Raw genomic sequence first — 17,511 nt, 5'->3', positions numbered from 1 at the left:
TCATCATGGAGTAATTCTCTAGCTGGGTGGAGGTAAAACAACTTCGTACAACCACTATGGAGACAGTCAAAGCATTGGCAGAGGTGTTTATGAGCCATGGCATTATGGACGAGCTCATATCAAATAATGGCCCACAATTCTCTGGTGAATGTTTTGCACAATTCACAGCCATTGTTGGTTTCCATCACCACACCAGCTTCTTCAGATATCCGCATTCAAACGGCAAAGAGGAACGAGAGGTCCATCGGGTGAGGGCTCTCTGAAGAAAAACAAGGGACTTCCTCACCGCATTGCTCACTTTGCGGTCCATTCCATTACAGCTCCACTCTGTTTCAGCTCCATTCCACTACTGCTCCATTCCATTACAACCCCATTTCCTTGCAGCTCCACTCCATTGCAGCTCCATTAAATTACATCCCCATTTCCTTAGAGCTCCATTCTTTTACAGTTCCATTCTATTACAGCTCCATTCCATTACAGTTCCATTTCATTACAACCCCATTCCATTACAGTTCCATTCCCTGACAGATCCATTAAATTACAACCCCATTTCCTTACAGCTCCACTCCATTGCAGCTCCATTAAATTACAACCCCATTTCCTTACAGCTCCATTCCATTACGACCCTATTCCATCACAGCTCCATTCCATTACAGCCCCATTTCCTTACAACTCCATTCCATTACAGCCCCATTCCATTAGCTCCATTTCCTTACAACCCCATTCCATTACATTGCCATTCCATGACAGCTATTCCATTATAGCTCCATTCCCTTACAGCTCCATTCCATTACAGCCCCATTCCATTATAGCCCTATTCCATTACATCTCCATTCCATTACCGTGTAGCCTATTCCTGTGTGAGCTCCTGATGACCAGGAAACTTTGCACACAAATTCCGATCCTGCCAAGGATCCCGGCAGTGTTGTAAGCCAGGCAGTACTACCAGGCAAGAGAGCAATCCTACCGACAGACTGCAACAGACAGTACTGCACCAAACGTTTGCCACAGCTGAGCAGGGTGACAAGGTCTAGATCCCTGACCTCAGGTGACAAGGGACAGATCTCCACCTGAACAATAATCAACCCCGTTCCTACCAGATCAAAACACCAGAGGGCATAGTCAGATGCAGCAGGAGGAGTCTCTGACTAAGACATAGGTATTTGATTTAGTTTTCCCTATCATATAGCAAAAGAGAGACCGGCTAACATTGCTGATCTCCCTTGCTGCAGCCAGCAAGGATATGGAAGCAAAGAGGTTCAGGGCTGGAGCAACTTAACTCCATTGCCTTTCCTAAAAAGGTTGAAAGAAAAGCTCCTGCTCTGTAATTTTCTCAGCCAGTGGTTCTGATAAGCACCAGTTCAAGTACAGGTTCAAAGGTAAGGAATATAGAAAGAAATAGCCATTCTTTTTTTAACTCTTTCACAAGTTGGTGTCATTCGCACTGTCCAGCATTTATTGCTCATCCCTAATCGCACTAGAAAAACTGGTGATGAGCTGTCATTTTGAATCAGTGCACCACCGCAGTTCATTTGATGTGGGTTACACACGGTGCTGTTCGGGAGCAAGTTCCAGATTTTGACCCAACAACAGTGAAGGAACGTTAACATTCCCATGCATGTGATGTCCTTGTTCCTCTAGGTGCTAGGGTTTTGAAAGGTGCTGTTGAAGAAAGTTTGGAAGTTTCTGTAGGACATCCTTCAGATGGCGCACACTGCTGCCACTGAGCAGCAATGATGGAGGGACTGAATGTTGGTGGTGGTGAATGGGATGCTAATCAAGTGGACAGCTTTCGACTGGATGGTATCAAGCTACTTCACTGTTGTTGGAGCTGCACTCATCCAGGCAAGTGAAGATGTTCCATCACACTCTTGACCTGTGTCTTCCAGATGGTGGACAGGCTTTGGGGAGTGAGGAGGTTATGTCTCACTGCAGAATTCCCAATCCCTGATCTGTTCTTACAAACATTATCTCTATGGCTGGTCCCATTCTGATTCTGTTCAGTGGTAACCCCTAGGGTGTTGGTGGAAGGGGATGTAGCGGTGGAAATGCAATCGAATGTCAAGGAGAAATGGTTAGATCCTCTCTTGTTGGAGATGGTCATTGCCTGGCCACGGAGCAAACTTGTATGGAGCAAATGTTACTTGTCACTTATCAGTGCAGCCTGAGAGCTGCTCAAGTCTTCCTGCATATGTTGACGGGCTCTTTCAGTATCTGATGAGTTGTGAATTGTGCTGAACATTGTGCAATCATCAGCAAACATCCCCATTTCTGTCCTTATGATTACAATGGTCATTGATGAAGTAGCTAAAGATTGGTGGGCTTGTAAGAGTACCCTGAGGAACTCCTGCAGTGATATCCTGAGGCAATGATGATTGGCCCCCAATAACCACAGTCTTTGTGCGAGGTATGAAACTAACTGGTGGAGAGTTTTCCACCTAATTTCCATTTATTTCAATTTTGTTAGGGCTCCTTGATGCCATGTTCTGCCAAACGCTATGTTTTGATATCAAGGACAGTTACTCTCACCTCACCTGTCAAATCCTGTTACTTTTTCCATTTTTGGACCAGGGCTACAATGAGGTCAGGAGCTAAGTGGCCCTGATGGAACCCAAAAAAATCTTTGCGATATCTTAGTCATCTCAATCGATCTTTCCACTCATTATTCAACCCTGACAGACTACATTCCACCGATGAGACAAGATGATTGAGGTTGTTATGCATATAAAATAAAGCATGACAATATGCAGGTATATTAGTTTCCAAGATAAACAAGAAGATTATATAAGCAAAGCTTCTGCCAAAAATCCTCCCTGACACGACAGCTAAAAATAGCCAGGCAAATGAAATAACTTATGCTTTAAAGTACCTACCGAAGTTAAATTTAAAAAAATATAATTCAAATGTGACACACCTGTAACTTATATTCAAGATTTTTGATGTTTATATGTAACTAATGCAATAAATTTTATGAAATCATTCAGTAATGCTAATATTCTAGAAAAATTAAAGGCCATTACTTTGAAGGATGCTGTTTTTCAACAAATTCATATTCTCACCCTTTTCCACCAACACGCTTGATAATGAAAATAGTAGATGGTATTAGTGTTTGCGATCTATGGGTCAAATACAATTGAAAATCTATAGATCATCTGGTCAAACATCCAGTCCCATGACATCACTGCAGGACTTCCTCAGGATCGTGTCCTAGGTCCAACCATCTTCAGCTGCTTCAGTGATAACCTTAGTTCCGTAATAAGGTAAAGATGTTCATGGATGATTTCACAATGTTCAGCATCATTCACGACTCCTCTAATACTGAAGCAGTCCCTGTCTAAATGTAGCAAGACCTGCTCAGCTTTCAGGCCTGGGCTGATAAGTGACAAGTAACATTTGTCCTCAGCAAGAAATCCCCTTAGCAAAGAAACTTGTTTGGTTCAGCCTTAAATATATATTCAATGACCCAGTCTTCTCTCCTGTCTAGGGAAGAGAATTCAAAAGATCTTCTAAGAAAATATATTCCTGCTTATCTGTGTTAAATGGATGTTGCCTTATTTCTAAACTGTGCTCTCAAGTTTAAATTCTCCCACTTGAGGAAACATCCTCCCAGCAACTACCCTATCAAGTCCCTTCTCATCTTATATACAATAAAAACACCTCATATTTTTCCAAACCCCAATGACTATAGCCTCAACCTGTCCAACCTTTCCTCTTAATATAACACCTTCATCCCAGGAATCAGCCTAGTGAACTTTCTCCAAATTGCTTCCAATGCAATTATATCCCTCTCTAAGTGAAGAGGTCAAGGACAGGATTCCCTGATCTCGTCCATTCCAGCCTTGCTGCCAGCGAGAACAGGGAATTTCGTGCTCAGCCAAAACTTCATTCACTGCCGTGGGACCAGAGAATCTCAGCCGCAGACGAGGTTAGATGTTTCCAGTGCAAAATTGCACACAGTACCCCAGGATGAAGTGTCACCAATGCCCTGTACATGAGACTCCCTTATTTTGATACTTCACCATCCCTTACAATCCATTTGCCTTCTTAATTATTTACTGATTCTGCATGCTAACTTTTTGTGATTTATGTATAAGGATACCCAGATCCCTCTGCAAGATTATTAGATTACTAAAATCTAACTTTATTAGAAACTAATACTTGATTTTATTAGATACATTTTTGGTAGTGTAGTAAAGTCAGAAAACTTAGAAATAGGAATAATGCCAAAGTCATGACGTCATTGGAAATGTATATCAAATTTCATAAAGATTTTACTTGCAGCAAAAGGATGAAACTGTGGGAACTGCTTGTGTATATAAAAACATAGGATTGGAATGTCTGGACCTTCAGAGAGATAACATCTTGAGATAAGCAACAATCGAACACAGATGGATGTGAAAACATGTGATGTACACATGAAAAACACCTGGTTGGTCAGGGAAGGTTTCTCACAAATGAAGCTGAAGGTGATTGAGGTGAAGGATGGGGTTAATTCAATACCAGCAGGATAAAAGAGATCCTGACTTTGTCTTTGTATAGACAGATCAGAAATCAGAAAACCAAGTAAGAGACAGGAAGAGTGAGAGAAAAAGAGAAGCTTGATGCACAAAGGACCAAAGATGCAAGAGAAACCATCACTATCCACTCCTAAACACAGGAAGTACAATCCACCTTAAACTGTAAATCACTGCCTAAATTTATCATTATAGTTTACCTGCAAACTTAATTAACATGTCCTGATAGTGTCTTAGCAATATCAATTCATAGCAAAGTTTTGTTGCCATGTTTGTTCCTGCCTAAAAGGAGAAGATTCCTTATTTTAGACATTTCTGTACTGCAGATCCCACAAATTTCTCACTATTTAGAAAATGTTTTGCTTTTCTATTTTTTCTGGACAATCTCCCATTCCCCTACATTATACTCAATCTGCCAATTTGTTGCCCACTCTCTTAACCTATCTATATCCCTTTAAAGGATAAGATCATAAAACCATAAGACACAGGAGCAGAATTACGCCACTCGGTCCATTGAGTCTGCTCCACCATTCAATCATGGCTGATATTTTTCTCATCCCCATTCTCCTGCCTTTTCCCCATAACCCCTGATCCCCTTATTAATCAAGAACCTATCTATCTCTGTCTTAAAGATACTCAATGACCAGGCCTCCACAACCTTCTACAGCAAACAGTTCCACAGATTCACCACCCTCTGGCTGAAGAAATTCCTTATTATCTCTGTTTTAAAGGAGCACCCTTTTAGCCCGAAGTTGTGCCCTCCAGTTCTAGTTTTTCCTACTAGTGGAAGCATCCTCTCCACGTCCACTTTATCCAGGCCTGGCAGTACTCTGTAAGTTTCAATAAGATCCCCCCTCATCATTCTACACTCCAACAAGTACAGACCCAGAGTCCTCAACTGTTCCTCATACAACAAGCTCTTCATTCCAGGGATCATTCTTGTGAACTTGCTCTGGAGCCTTTACATCCTTTCTTAGATGCGGGGCCCAAAACTGCTCACAATACACCAAATGTGATCTGACCTGAGCTTAATACAGCTCAGGAGTACATTTCTGCTCTTGTATTCTAGCCCTTTCGACATGAATGCTAACATTGCATTTGCCTCCTTAATTGCCGACAGAACGTGCAAGTTAACCTGTAGAGAATCTTGAACAGGTACTCCCAAGTCCCTTTGTGTTTCTAATTTCCTAAGCATTTTCCCATTTAGAAAATAGATTATGCCTCCATTCTTCCTTCCAAAGTGCATAATATCATATTTTTCCACATTGTATTCCATCTGCCACTTCTTTGCCTATTTTCCTAACCTGTCCAAGTCCTTCTGCAGCCGCCCCCCACACCCCCCAGCTTCCTCAATACTACTTGTCCTTCAACATATCTTTGTGTCTTTGGATCTTTGTCTTCCGCACAACTTGGTTTCCTACTGTTGTATCATCGGCTACTTAGGCTAAGATACAATCTCCCCCTTCAAGTCATTAATATAGATTGGAAATAGTTGAAGCCCCAGCACTATTCTGTGCAGTACTCCACTTGCTATAGTTTCCCAACCTGAAAATGATCCAAGTTGCCTACCTGAAAATGATCTATTAATCCTGACTCTCTGGGCAGAATTTTCCCTGAATTACAGTGAATGCAGTGGCAGGTGTGAAGAACAACCTTGTCCCACTAATTGTAAGTATTAGGGACCAGATCAGAAACTTCAAGGTATATTATGCAATTAATCTAGAACCCACCTTTTTTGATTTTGGCATTAGTGCGAGCATATATCGTTTCGGTCCAGGTATGATTTAATTGACATACTTAGAAGCTTTTATTAAGACAAACTTTATTTAAGAACACAGTTAGAATATAACAAAAAGAATTAATGTAACTTTTACCAATTAAAATACTTAAAGATGACAAAGTGTATTTCTTAACACTTATCTATCTCTATGATTTCAATTTAAGCAATATCCACATAGACATGAGCCCTACTTCAGAATCAATTAGCATCAGAAACAGATTTTCTCACATGCATCTTAGATTTCTAGCCTTTTAACCCCTCTGGACATATACAGGAAGACATCTGCCTTCAGGCTCTCATATAGCAACTTCCAGAGTAAGATTCCTTTCCTGGCAGATCCCAGTCTTCATGATCAGAGAGAAAAAGATCTCAAGCCACAAACTGAGCTTGATTTCTCTGTGTAAGCCTAGATCCGCCTAGTCACATGATTTTACTGTCAATCAACCTCATCAAGCCTTACCCTGCAAAACCCCAGGGGAAAACACTAAAATAATAGAGCAACACTAAAACACTAAAATAATAGAGCAGCATTAGTCCAGATTAAAACCAACATTCTAGCAATTAGGACGAATTAAGCTGCTGTAGTAACAACAGGGATAGCCATGTATGGACAAAATAGCATTGATAATAAAACAAACTGCTAAAATAAATCCTGTACCAGAAACATGACCCAAATACATTTTTAAAAGGCACAATATCATCGCACAATAGATTGTCCGACTTTTTGCTTTTACTGCGGAGATGTTCTGGCTCATTATCCACTGGGTTTAGAAGTCTCTAAGGACCCCACCAAAGACTACTCTATTACTATGTGTGCAGAAGCAGACCCACACAACCATGGTCATGGCTTGCATGGGCTCATATGATAATAGTGTTTGGTGTTCCAAGGAGTTAGCCATTCTATCCATGGAAGAACATATCATTTCAAGGCCCTCTGACAGCATCTTGAAGTGGACTATTCTGTTTTCCCTGCAATCATAATTTGTGTGCTTGGAAGACATATCATTACATTGCACATTCACTGTTGCTGCTAAATGACTCACCTTTTCATCATAAGCTTGCAGACTAAAACATCTGCACTCATTTAGTATGGAGTTCTGCAACTGTGCCTGTTAAGTTCAAATTCCTTGGACTTGATGACCACGGAAAATGTGTTCATAACTAACCAAATAGGTTAATTATCAGCCTGTAGATCCTTCCAGTATGTCTGATGGTAGACAGTAACCGGAGGAGAGTTTCCTGATCAGCCACACTTCAGAAAGCAATGGAAACCCACTGCCATAGTATGCCAAGTACAATCATGGAGCAATCCATGGAAGTCCATGGTCACCAATGCTGTCTTATAGATGGTATTTATCCAGAACTTGCAGTTCCAATAGTGGCAGAGGTGTTCATTGCCACTTGGAACCAAAACAGCATCACAATTTACAGGGCACCTATGTACACTCAAATATCAATGTTGCAGTATGTATGAATGAGCTCTGGGATTTGATTTATTATTGTCACGTATTGGGATACAGTGAAAAGTAATGTTTCTTGCACATCTACAGATAAAACATACTATTCGTAGAATACATAGGGGAGAAAGAAAGAAGAGGATGCAGAATATGGTGTTGTAGTTACTGGTAGGGTGAAGAGAAAAATTAACTTACAGTAGGTCCATTCAAAAATCTGATGACAGCAGAGAAGAAACTGTGTGTGAGTCAGTTACTACATGACCTCAGAGTTTGTATTTTTTTCCCCCAACGGAAGAAGGTGGAAGAGAGTTTATCTGGGTTGTGTGGGGTCTTTGATTATAATGGCTGCTTTCCTGAGGCAGCAAGAAGTGTAGATGGAGTCAATGGATGGGAGCTGGTTTGTGTAATGGACTGGGCTATGCTCACAACCCTTTATAGTTTCTTGCGGTCTTGGTTAGAGAAGGAACCATATCAAGCTGTGATACATCCAGATTGGTGCATCTGTAAAAATTGCTAAGTTGTAGTAGAATTTCCTTAGCCTTCTGAGAAATAATAGGCATTGTGAGCTTTCTTAATTAGCATCAATGTTGAGGGACAAGGACAGATTGTTAGTGAACTGAACACCTAGAAACTTGAAGCTCTCAACCACTTCCACTTCATCAGCATTGTACACATTGGCATGTCCTCCATTACATTTTGTGGCGTCGATGACTATCTCCTTTGTTCTACTAACATCGAGGGAGAGATTATCGTCATTACACCATTTCACCAGATTCTCTATCTTGTTCCTGTACTCCATCTCATAAGAACATAAGAACATAAGAAATAGGAGCAGGAGTAGGCCATCTGGCCCTTCGAGCCTGCCCCGCCATTCAATAAGATCATGGCTGATCTGTCGTGGCTCAGTTCCACTTTCCCGCCCTCTCCCCATAACCCTTAATCCCTTCTCTTATCAGAAACCCATCAACCCGCGTCTTAAAAATATTTAGCGAGGTAGCCTCCACCACTTCAACGGGCAGAGAATTCCAGAGATTCACCACCCTTTGAGTGAAGAAGTTCTTCCTCAACTCCGTTCTAAACCGCCCCCCCTTTATCTTGAGGCTGTGCCCCCTAGTCCTACTGTCCTTTCTGAGCGGGAAGAGTCTCTCCACCTCTATCCTATCCATCCCACTCATCATCTTATACGTCTCAATGAGATCTCCCCTCATTCTTCTAAACTCTAACGAGTACAAGCCTAGTTTATTCAACCTCTCCTCATAGCTCAACCCCCTCAACTCCGGCATCAGCCTAGTAAACCTCCTCTGCACTCCCTCCAAGGCCAAAATATCCTTGCGTAAGTACAGCGCCCAAAACTGCACATGGTACTCCAGCTGCGGCCTCACCAATGCCCTATACAGCCGCAGCAAGACCTCCCTACTTTTATATTCAATCCCCCTCGCGATGAAGGCCAGCATCCCATTCGCCTTCCTGACCACCTGCTGCACCTGCAAGCTGGGTTTTTGCGACTCATGCACAAGGACCCCGAGGTCCCTCTGCACCGTCGCCTGCTGCAGTTTTTCTCCACGTAAATAATAATCCTTCCTACCATTATTCCTACCAAAGTGGACCACCTCGCACTTGCCAACATTAAATTCCATTTGCCAGTTCCTGGCCCATTCGCCCAGCCTATCTAGATCCTTCTGCAGACTCTCCACACCCTCCGCACAATTTGCCGTTCCTCCAATCTTGGTGTCATCAGCAAATTTCGACACCCTACACTTGGTTCCCTCCTCCAGATCATCTATATAAATGGTAAATAGCTAAGGCCCCAGCACCCACCTCTGAGGCACTCCACTAGTCACCAACCACCAATCCGAATAGCACCCATTGACCCCCACTCTCTGCCTCCTATTTGACAACCAATCCTCTATCCACGCTAACACCCTACCCCCAACTCCATGCCCCCTTACCTTCTGCAATAACCTCTTATGAGGTACCTCGTCAAACGCCTTCTGAAAATCAAGACCACATCCACCGGCTCTCCTCTATCCACCGCCCTAGACACATCCTCATAGAACTCCAGTAAATTCGTCAGACACGACTTCCCCTTAACGAAACCGTGCTGCGTCTGCTCTATCAAGCAATTCCCCTCAAGATGCCTCGCTATTTCCTCCTTGATGACGGATTCTAACATTTTACCTACAACAGACGTTAAACTAACCGGCCTATAATTCCCCGCCTTTTACCTGGCACCCTTCTTAAACAATGGCGTAACATTAACCGCTTTCCAATCTTCCGGCACTTGCCCGGAATCCAGCGACGTCTGGAAAATAACCACCAAGGCATCCACTATCACCTCCGCCATTTCTTTCAGAACCCTCGGATGCATTCCATCCGGTCCTGGGGACTTGTCCACAATCAGCCCCTCCAGTCTGTTGAGCACCACCTCGCTAGTAACAGTAATGTCATCGAGACCCTCCAGTCCTACCACCTTTCCATCTCTAACACCTGGCAAATTATTCACGTCCTCCTCCGTGAAGACCGAAACAAAAAAGTTATTCGAGACCTCAGCCATTTCCCCATCCCCTACCACTAAGTCCCCCTTCTCATCCTCTAAGGGTCCAACGTTCACCCTAGCCAGCCTCTTACTTTTTATATACTCATCATTGTTTGAGGTGTGACCCATTACAATGGCGTCATCAGTAAACTTGAAGTGGAGTTGGAGCAGAATTTGAAGACAGTCTGAATCTGTCAGTATGAATCCTGGGCTGATTATCCTCTCAGACCACCTTTTGGGGGTGGGGGAGGGGTGGTGGCGTGCAGCTTTATTTTATATTGCCTCATTCTTCTGAACTCATCACTTCATCCTTCTCTATTAAATTCCATCTGTCAATTGTCTGCCTTTCCACCAACCAATGCCCTCTAGAAGTTTCTCCTCAGTGTTCAATTCCATTGAAAAGGTTATGGTGCAGGAAGAGACCATTCGGCCCATTACCAACTAAAAAAAGTGAGTAAAAAGACATCAGCCATTCATTTTAATCCCACTTTCTACCAGCTGGTCTGTAGCCTCAGGTTACAGCACTTCTAATGCAGATCCAGGTACCTTTTCAATGTGTTCAGCATTTTAGCCTCAACAACCACCTTAGCAGTGAAGCTTAAGATACCCGCCATCCTATGAGTGAAAAGGCTTTTTCTCATGTCCCCCTAATCCTTCTACCAATCACCTTACATCTATGTCCCCTGGTAATTGACCCGTCAGCTAGGGGAATATATTTTCCTTCTCTGCTCGCCCCAGGTTCCTCTTTACTTCATACATTTCAATTAGGTCACCCCTTATATTCCTCTATTTGAGGGAAAACAAATTCAATCTACCCACTCCTTCCTATTTACTGCAACTGGCAAGCTCTAGCAACATTTTTCTAAACCTCTTCTGCACTCTGTCCAGAGTAATTACGTCCTTCCTGTAAAGTGGTGAGAACTGTAAACAAAACTCCATCTGTGGGTCTAACCAGCATTTTATACAGCTCCATCACTGCATCCTTGCTTTTGTCTCAATTTCTCACCCAAGAAAGCATTCCATATGCTTGCTTGACCAACTTGTCCACCTACCCTGTCACCTTCAAGGACCAATGGACATGATTCTAAGGTCTCTCACTTCCTCAACCCTTCTCAATACCTTCTGTTTACACTGAGTTTTTGCTGTTTTCCCTCCCCACTACCTCACATTTTTCAGGATTGAATTCCATCTGCTACTTCTGTACACACCTAACCAAACCACTGATATAATTCTGGAGTTGACAGCTATCCTCTTCACTATCAACTACACGGCCAATTTTCGTGTCATTTGCAAATTTCCCAATCCTGTCACTCGAGTCATTAATATATATAACAAACAGCAAAAACCCCAAAACTGAGCCCGTGGAACACCAGTGAAAGGCATTTTCTATTCCAAACTCATCCATCGGCTATTACCCTTTGTTTTCAGTTACTGAGACAATTTTGGACACCACCTGACATCTTCCCTTGTATCTTACGAGATTCTACTTTTCTGATCAGTCTGCTATGAGGGACTTTGTCAAATTCCTTACTGAAAACAAAGTGGACAATATCTACTGGACTACCCTCATCAGTCCTCCATGTTATTTCCTCAAAAAATTATATTAAGTCAGTAAGACATGATCTTCCCATAACTAAAGCACACTATGTCCGATAAATCCATACCTTTCTAAATGACAGTTAATCCTGTCTGTCAGAATTGTTCCCAATTTATCCACACTGAAGTCAGAATGACTGGCCTAGCCTTTACATCTTGTTCCAAATAATGGTACAGCATTCAGAGCTCCAATTCTCTGGGACCTCAACTGTACTGGTCAATTTTTTTTGTAACTTGTGCTTGCTTTTTTAATTTTCATTTTTACATTATCCCTGTACTTTTGATACTCCTCTAGGCTTTCTACAGCATTAAGTCTTTTCTGACTGCCATAAGCTTTCTTTTTCTGCTTTATGTAAGCTCTGTACATCAGGGGGCACTAGATTTGGCAGTACCACTTTTTTGCTTACAGGACATGTCGATACAGCTTTGCACATCTCTCACTCCTTTGACAGCTTTTCCTTCTAATAGTTGTATCCAGTCTACTTTTGCCAACTAATCTTTCAGCTTCGTAAATTTGTTCTCCCACAACTTATAATTTTTACTCCTGTTCTTTCTTTGTCCTTTTCCATAATGATGCTAAACCTAACTATTATGGTCATTATCTCCAAATTGTTCCCCCATGCTATGTCAACACTTACCCAGCATTATTTCCAAAAGGCTAAATCTAGAATTGCACCGCTGGTCATTGGGTTGTTACATGCTGGCTAAACAAGTTCTCTTGAATGCAGTTCAAAGACTACACACCCTCTGTGCTCTTCACACTATTTTTATCCTAATTCACATAATTGAAGACTCAACAAATATTCCCTATTATTTTTGCATTCAAAAATCTCTTTACATATTTGATCTTCTTACTCCAATCCACTTTTTGTGGCACACCCTTAGCAGCGTGACTGTCCCTTTTTCCTTTCTGACCTCAATTCTGATGTCGTCTTTCAATACTTTGTTCAGTATATCATCCCATTCACAACTATAAATTAATTCTTTAACCAATAATGCTACACCCTCACCTTCTAATCCTCATCCTGCTGGAAAACTCTCAAGGCAGGGGTGTTGAGCTGCCATTTTTGCCCCTTAAGTCATTTTCATTATAGCGATATTATGCTGCAATGTGTCAGTTGGTCTGTGCCCTCAGCTTGTCTATACATACAATGCTTGTATACACCTTCAAACACTGTCAAATTCCTGCGCTGTACATTTTTTAACTTGTGCTTCTTCTGTCCTTCACTGTCAGTAATTCTCCATTCTCTTTGCCCTCAGATTCCTATCCTCCTATCAATCTAGTTTAAAGCATGCTTCCCCCCTTCCCCCCAACAACACAAGCAAATATACCCACGAGGACATTCAACACAGTTCTATTCAGGTGTAGACCATCTGACTATTACAAATCCACCTTCCAAACAGAATGGAGAATTAGTGACACTGAAGGACAGAAGAAGCACAAGTTAAAAAATGTACAGTGCAGGAATTTAACTGTGTTTGAAGGTGTATACAAGCATTGTATGTATAGACAAGCTGAGGGCACAGACCGACTGACACATGGCAGCATAGTATCACTATAATGGAAATGACTTAAGGGGCAAAAATGGCAGCTCAACACCACTGCCTTGAGAGTTTTCCAGCAGGATGAGAGGGTGAGGGTGTAGCATTATTGGTTAAAGTATTTATAGTTGTGAACAGGATGATATACTGAACGAAGTATTGAATGAGGACATCAGAATTGAGGTCAGAAGGGAAAAAGGTCATGATGCCTCAGAGATGTGATGCCTTTCCTCCTCCACCAGTTTTCCAGCCTCTTGTTTAATCATCCAATTCTCCTATTTTGCCTAATTCTGTAGGACTGGGAGCAATCCTGAAATTGTCTTTTTATTCCGCAGGTGTCGGTCCACCTTGTTGTCAAACGAGGGGCATGCACACGGTGGGTCGTGCGTGGGCTGCTCTTGGAGGTTCCGGGAGTGGCCTAGTACTTCGTGTCGGTGTGTGTGCTTGATCCTGGACCAGTAGACGAGCGCCGCAACAGCTCAGTGACTAGCACTGCTAGCTGTGCAGATACATGGATTTGGGCCTGTGTCTGTGGGAGTTTGCGCATTCTCCCTGTGGTTGCATGGGTTTCCTCCGGGCGCTCCAGTTTCCTCCCACACCCCAAAGATGTGCTCTTAGGCTGATAGGTATACCAAATTGACACTATTCTCCCCTGAGTCTGGCTAAGTTAGGGGTTCCACTCACATACACACAGAGCAGGGTAGGTGTAGGAGGATGCGGCGGCGCGGGCTCGTTGGGTCGAAGGGCCTGATTACCGTGCTGGGTTGTTCTTTGTTCTGCTTTCAAGGTGCTGTTTTACAATCTCCATCAAGTCTACTTAAACCACTTAGTTGTCTAAATAGTGCTTCTGCCATTTGACATGCAAGTAGTCCTGTATTGTAGCTTCAGTAGATTGGCACTTCATTTGTAATTCCTGCACTGTACATTTTTTTGTAAGTATAGCTGGTGCTGCTCTTGGCAAGCTCTTCTACACACTGGCTGAACCAAAGTTGTTCACCTGCATTAGGAGTCAAAGGCTATCATGCTGAGTGTAGTTAAGTACAATTCTGCTGCTAACAGCCCATAGTATTTCATGGATGCCATGTTTTGAGCTGCTAGATCTTTCATGAATCTATCCCATTTAGGATTTTATAAGGTGTATTTAAAGTCCTACAAACATTTCCATGAATCACAGAACATGGTAACTACTACTCGAAAAGGTACAAACTTCACTCATCGATCACAATATCATTATCCCAACATTTTGCCAACTTCCAGTTATTTTCGTTCTTCACTTTCTTCTAGTTTCTCTTTACCAACTCAAATCTCAGGATTATTTCATTGCAGAATGTCAAAATATGAAATAGATATACTGGTAATACATGCACCTCAAGCTAAAGTGGTAAAAGTCCAGTGGCATCCATTTGTCTCAGGAAATGATAGACTGCGGTTGGGGTATATACCATTTCTGTATTAAACCATCTATTGTAGCTGTAGAGGCCAATTTGTATGGGGCAGTCCCTTTTTACAGCCACCACAAATGAATAGTGTTGACTGATGTTTTTAACCATCTTGCAGCCACTCTTTTCCACCATCCAGCCGTTTAATTCATGCTCTGCATTTTCTAGCTGCTAACTATATGTATCCAGGCACTCCAGTCAACAGCAAGGATGCCCATGCATTGGCGACAATTCCAGTGAACTTGGGGTGTCATTTGCAAATACTCTTGTATCACAGATGAGGTGGCCTTTTGCCAATAGTAAGTTCCCCAATGAGCCATCATCCATTCAGCTCATAAGGCCCGTGGTAAAAGTCCAGTGTTGAAAATTGTAACGATACTTTAAAGACTGCACTTTGAAAGAAAAAGGGGAATGATTGCAAAGAATGCCACTTACAACTGGAATCAAACTTATGTTTTCAAATATTTAATAATCACACTAACAATACATAATCTGAAAGCAAATTTAATCTACCAGTTTCTTCTTCACTAAGAACTACTTTTAGGCTGGTGGTTTTGTACCAAATAGGTTAAACTGAATGTGATGCTTTAAAACATTCTTTAAAAAGGAAAAGAGGGGTAATTTTAAATTAACACCTTAAATTTTCCAAAGGCTTCCTTAAATCTTGCCCCAACATCCTATCTTTATATTTTTCTATCATAGTTTCACACCAGATCTTGAAAAGGCACAGGTGTATGCCCCTTGCATATTTGATAAACTTTTCTCACAGCTGTACAATTTTACATTCTGCTTTTAAAAGGGTGGCAAACAAAATTCAGATGCTATAGCAAATCTTAGTAGAGGGTGCAGAACATTACAGTTGAATATAAAAAACAAATAGCGCAGTGAACTGTAACTTTTATTAACAGAATTTTAAAAAATTATTCCATTAGTTCTTTATGCTGTACACTGTGAAACTAAAATCCATAATTGAGGGGCCAGTATTCTTCTTTGCACATCTGTAAAACACACAGCTGGAAACAAGTTCTGCTTCTGTATCCGTTTTGTGCAAGTACCTGAATAAGGGAGACAAAAATAAACTTAAATAAACAACATCCATCTCATGACATTTCCCAACATTTTAATGAAAAGATCTCCACAATGATACATTACCATGCAGAAAAAAATCCTAAAATATTCAGGCTAACAAATTTCATCTTCCATTGTAAATTTACAAACAATATTGAACAAAAAGCAAGCTAATTATGAATGAATTAAATACAAAATACAAATATGCTTTTCAGAGATCCTTCGGATCAGAGATTCCACCTGATTAGAATCCATGTTCAAGTGAAAGATAGGTTTTGAAGAAATAACTGAAGAGTCCACGTTAAACAAGAAAATGTGTCTCACGTTGAACCGGTGCAGTATTACATAGATATTTAATAGTAGAAGTACACAATACACAGTGGATTTTGATTCTGCATGATTGACTTGAGCAAACAAATGATGCACATGACTAAATTTTCACTCAACTGGCTAACCATATTATTAACTGTCTGTGGTGCAAAACAATAATCCATGTTTCTTGGTTGACTGAAGTTATTTCCACATAAATCGAAGACGCAGAAAAAGTTGGAGGCTTGCATCTCAGGTTGCTGGATGGGGTAGGAAATCTTCCAATCTTCGTGAGATACAAGGTAGGTGCCAGAAGGTTGGAATGGCAAGTATGACCTTATTCAAGAAAGGGTGCAAGGTCAGTCTGAGAGACGACAGACCAGTTAGTTTAATGGGTACAGTTTTAAAAACAATAAGCTGGAGGGGCTGCTCCATCAGGTGAGTGACTCACCTTATGAAGGAACTTTGTTCCAAAAGCTTATGATTCCAAATAAACCTGTTGGACTTTAACCTGATGTTGAAAGACTTCTTACTGTAACAAATTGTTGTTCATGGAATGGGAGGTCAGTGCCCATTTGAGATTTTAAAAATTGGCTCAAGATCTGAAAACAGTGCCAAGGTAAATGGTCATTGTTCAGACTAGAGGATGATAGACAATAGGTGTTTCCCAAGAGTCAATGCTGGGATCACTACTGTTTTTGATAAATTTATATAATTGACTTGGATAATGGAATGTAGAGTAAAATTTCAATATTTGCCAATGATACCAAACCTGGAGTGGCAAGCATTGAGGATGATACGAATAGACATTAACATAGCAGTCTAGCAGACTGGGCAGATATTGGCAAATAAAATTTAACAGAAAAATGTGAGGTAATGGGTTTTTGTGGGATGGACAGGGAGAAGCAATAGACAGAAAATGGCTCAGTTCCAAAAAGTATCCGCAGACAGAGGGACCTGGGGATTCATGTACATTGATTTTGAAGATGGCAGGATTTACTTAGAAATTATTAGTAAAGCTTGTGGGCTTAAAAAACAGAGCTATTGAGTACCGAATAAGAAACTTATGCTGAACCATAAAGCTCCAACCAGGACACAACTAGAGTTTTGCATCCAGTTCTGGTCACCACCGTTTAGAAAGGATGTGCAAGAGGGTCTTGTAGAAGATGCAGAGGAGATATGCCAAATGGTTCTAGGGATGAGGTATTTTAGCTAAAAGGTTAGATGTGAAATGCTAGAGTTGTTCTCTTTGAGGCAAAGGAGATTAAGC

At 41.5% G+C, this 17,511-nt stretch overlaps 1 protein-coding gene across 2 annotated transcripts in view; it reads right to left on the bottom strand.

Annotated features, from left to right (window-relative positions):
• Nucleotides 1-15,313: 15,313 nt before the first annotated feature.
• Nucleotides 15,314-17,511, bottom strand: part of tdrd3 (tudor domain containing 3) — a 110,061-nt gene continuing 107,863 nt past the window's right edge. For both annotated transcript variants that reach the window (XR_013888028.1, XM_080196909.1), the window contains one exon: nucleotides 15,314-15,919. The gene's annotated coding sequence lies outside the window, so the exon portion shown is untranslated. The remainder of the gene's footprint in view (nucleotides 15,920-17,511) is intronic.

Source organism: Carcharhinus amblyrhynchos, chromosome 10 (assembly GCF_965287045.1).
Source record: "Carcharhinus amblyrhynchos chromosome 10, sCarAmb.v2.hapA, whole genome shotgun sequence".
NCBI classification, from domain to species: Eukaryota; Metazoa; Chordata; class Chondrichthyes; order Carcharhiniformes; family Carcharhinidae; genus Carcharhinus; species Carcharhinus amblyrhynchos.
This window is presented reverse-complemented; position numbering and strand designations above follow the sequence as displayed.